We start from the raw sequence: 4,331 nt of genomic DNA on the forward strand, positions 1-4,331 counted from the left end.
CGGCTGATAAAAAGGTAACTTGAGTTTTTGTTTTGTGCTAGTAATTTAGTTGATTTGTGGTTAACGGAGGTAAAAGAGAGTTAACGGGGATGATTAGTGACATGGATTAGTAATTTAGTTGTTATTTTATAATTGACTAACATTAAGAAGAATTCATAAGGAATTGTGTGTAAGTTTTCTTTTAAATTAAATTTATTCTTATATATTTGTTACATGTGTTATTTGTATTTAAAAATAAAATAAAAAATTAAGGGTATTTTTGAAAAGAAAAGTCCAACCCAAAAGGGTGCCGAAAGTAGTTTTCTTTATATATAGTATAGATATATTTGTTACATGTATTATTTGTATTTAAAATTAAAATAAAAACTTAAGGGTATTTTTGGAAAGAAAAGTCAAACCCAAAAGCGTGCTGAAAGGGGTAGTTTTCTATATATATAGTATAGATATATAGTATAGATAACACATTACCATACAACTCACCCGCACGACGCATGGATGTACGATCTAGTTTGTTTTTATTCATGAAAGTGAAATCCCACACACGAAATACAAAAATTGAATGCTTATTCAAAGTAGAAATATAAAGAACATAAAAAAAAAAAATAATAATTGATTTGAATTATTTTGAGCTTCATAATATCAAGGCGTGTCATATACTTGTTGGCAATTACTCCACTTTTGAACTTTAAGAAAATCCATGTGCCACTTGGATTTTTCAAACTTAATGTGAATCCAAACATCCACTAAAACCTCGGTGCTCAAATTGGAACAGGATCAACCAACACTTCTTTAATACATGTCTTCATTAGTCCGTCAGAATCCGTGTAGTTATCTTTGTTTTTGTAAATAACATCCATAAAACGCGAAAGATTAAGAACACGAGTCATAAAAGGCATCGGAACTTCGGTTGGCCTAAGACATTCTTCATTTATATCTTTCCAAACAATTGTCATTCTATTTTTGCATTCTTGAATAGCAGCTTCTCTCGACATATCAAATTGCTTCATATAACAATCTAACAATGAGCAAACATGTCCTCTTTTCTGTTCAAACTGTACAATAGAAAATAAATATTGCAAGTGGTCATTTCGAGTGAAAGAAAACAATAATATGTTAGTGAGTAGTTAATTTTGTTATTTTATAAATACCTCGCTGGAAACAATTTCATCCATTAGCCTGCAAAGAGTTGCAGCGGCGTTAACAATTCTTGGCTCATTTGATACCCAATTGAAGATCTCCTTTGTGGCTATGTCACCCATACCAATGTAAGAGGTTAATATCAGCAAAGGGTAAGCACCTGATTTTTTTGATATGCGCATGTACTCTTCTGTTGTTGGTATATGGTTTTCATTCAGCCATCTCGCCTCTGTCATAAATGCTTGCACTGACTTTTTGAACTGCCATCATTAACATACAAAAAAATTAAATACGAGGATACTCATGTGTCTTATGTTGACTAAAAGGTGTGTTTTTTTTTTGTTGTCGTAGGGACTAGAAGCGAAAATTTTAATATTTGTAGGGACGTTTTACCTAACTAGTCCAAAAAAAAGTTAGCGGTTTTTTGGTCTATCCTTTTCTTATTTTAAAAATCAAGATATGATATAGAGACTAACTAATCTAAGGGGTCCCATCCAACAATTCACTTGTATGGATTTGCCCACCGAAATGGACATAGGGAAATTTGAAAGTGGATAGTTGAAAGGAGCACACACCAAAAACCGAAACCAAAAACACTCAACCAACACAAATGGTTTTTTAGTTTATCCTTACCTAACTATAGCTAATTTTATAAAACAAATACATATTTATATTGTTTTACTTACTAAAGTGAACCACAAAGAAGTGAACAGTAGAAATTTTCAAAAAATAGTTAAAAGTACATAAAAAAAATTGTGGCCAATACTCAAGTACTAGTGGGTAATTAGAAAAAGCAGAAAGTCATACTTCAATTTTGTAGTAGTCAAGGGTATATATCCTTCCTTCTTTTCTCATTTCTTTCTCTATTTCTTCGTAAATTGTTAAGAATGATCTATAGATAGGTTTCATGTAGTCTGGAAGTTCGTCCAAGCTGCTAATATCCCACCTGAAAAAAATTATAGATGGAAAATGAACTACTTTTAATTAGCAACCGAAAAATAAATTTGATGAAAATATTAATCTGTATATGATATCTTATTCAACCTTTCAACTGCCTTGGTAAAAAGTTCCAGTTCATCAATTGTTCCATATGCATCATATGTATCATCAATGATTGAAAGTAGGGTGATTACTTTAATCATCATTTTTCTTGCTTGAGAATATTGGGGTTCAAAAAATGCAGTCAAAACCCAAAAGCTACATTCCGCGATCCTATCTCTTGCATAAGGTAGTTTGGTAGAGAAGTCCAACTCCTTCCACCATCTTTAAAGATGAAAAACAATATAGTTATTACAAGGTTTAATATTTCCATGATATTCCTAATATTATCTTAATACAAAAGATTGGAGTGTGTAATCTAAGTACTTACTTGGAAATGTTTCCAAACTCTTTTTGATGTAGGGATTGGAGTAAATTGAAATCCAATTTTGCGAAAGTGAGTAGAACTTCATCACAGGTAGGATCTTTCTCATAGATAGAAATGTAGTGTCGTGCCTCTAGCCTTGGTATGTTTTTGTGGAGAGCCTGCTTTAAGGTATATTCGATTTGTGCAGCAAGTGAAGGGCTCGATTGAGAGGCAATGGACTCGAGGTGAGTTGAAGTGAAATTTAATGCTTCTTCTAAAATGTCATCTTCATGAACCATCATATGTGATGCTTCATACAAGCTTAACATCCCCTCAACATCCGTGCTAAGATTTTCATTAAAGTTTCCTTGCTTGTCTTTAAATTTGTTGAACACATCTAGTATAATTATTAAAAACAACCATTTGAGTCAATGAAATAACAAAACAATACCAATAAAAAAAAATATGCAAGTAATATAAAATACGTATCAAATTTTGCCACTAAGCGTTACAGGAAACGCTAAGACCTGTATTAGACACCACTGAAAATAAGAACCTTTCTTAGAGATTATAAAGAAAGTAACAAAAAAATTTCTCACCAAAACATTGAAACATTAAAATAAGAACTTTTTCTTTTGTAAGTACAATTTTTTTATGGACTAAGCGTTGTTCTAATTTTTTGAATTAATTATTGATGCAATGTAAGACAACAAAATAGTTAATTAAACAGAAATCAATATATAAATGCAAATAAAGTTGAGGCATGCATATATATACTTGGTGAAACGTGAAGTCCTTGTTGCCTGAACACCCTAAATAGCATGGCAAGAGAGCACAGGTTGTCTTCAAGCGTTATTTCTCCATTTTCAACATAACTTTTGTGAATATGTTGCAAAATTTCATCAATCTCTTTTTCAAAATGATAACCAACACCCAAACGACATATTGAATCAATCAATTTGACTTTTGTCAAGGGCATCTCAGTCTTTGAGACAAGCATGTTTCTCACTTCATCTTTCAACGTATCAATTTGTGATGCAAGATTCTGATCAAGTTCCTGTGAGGTGTTTGAGAAAAAAAAATTAATTATTAACAAAATTCACTTGATTATAAATAAATTTAACAAAATTCACTTGAGTTTCTTAATTATATATATATATATATTAACATCCCAAAAGAAAATACTAGTAATAATCGTTGTTAACTACATAAATGAATGGAGAACATATAATATTAATATATAGAATAATAGAAAACAACTAGTGGCAATATATATGTACCATGGTTTCTGAAGCATACTGAAGGAAGAAACCCCCCAAACGCTTGGGTGATAATCTGCAAGATTTCTTTGCTTGGCGTCATGATCAGAGTAAGCTACAGTAGACATCCCAATTACTTTAATTTATTTATACCTTTCCCTAATTCTTCAACTCTAATGTTTTGGTTTGTGAAAGAAGAAGGTGTCTATATAGATATTTATAGTAAACTTTAAAGAATTATACTAATTCCCATTGTACGCATGTTGAACTAAAACTTTTTTAATATATTCTCAAGTTCCTGCATGTGTTAAAAACCTTTAAAATATATTCTCAAGTTTCGGCATGTGTTAATTTGAGCATTTATTTTTGAACATTGTTGACCTAATTGCCTGTCTTATTTTAACTCTAGCTACTGGATCTAGATTTGTTTTTCTATATATTTATTTCATTAATTTGGCATGTACATCATATACTATAAGTTTAATATTTATTTCAACCTCTAATTTTTAAGGCAAAGCTGTTGGTGTGCGCACGCAACAGTTGACATGCATATAGTATATGCATTCTAAGAAACGTGTGATAATTTGATT

General features: G+C 30.9%; 1 pseudogene across 1 annotated transcript; it reads right to left on the minus strand.

Moving 5' to 3' along the window:
* Positions 1–407: 407 nt before the first annotated feature.
* Positions 408–3,869, minus strand: LOC120576879 (probable terpene synthase 2; annotated as a pseudogene). The gene is made up of 7 exons (XR_005642959.1): positions 3,763–3,869; positions 3,260–3,539; positions 2,507–2,879; positions 2,182–2,400; positions 1,945–2,083; positions 1,149–1,397; positions 408–1,052 (listed from the first exon to the last, which is right to left on the minus strand). The product of XR_005642959.1 is annotated as a probable terpene synthase 2 (transcript).
* Between the last annotated feature and the right edge of the window lie 462 nt (positions 3,870–4,331).

The sequence above is a fragment of the Medicago truncatula genome, chromosome 7 (genome assembly GCF_003473485.1).
Source record: "Medicago truncatula cultivar Jemalong A17 chromosome 7, MtrunA17r5.0-ANR, whole genome shotgun sequence".
NCBI lineage: Eukaryota > Viridiplantae > Streptophyta > Magnoliopsida > Fabales > Fabaceae > Medicago > Medicago truncatula.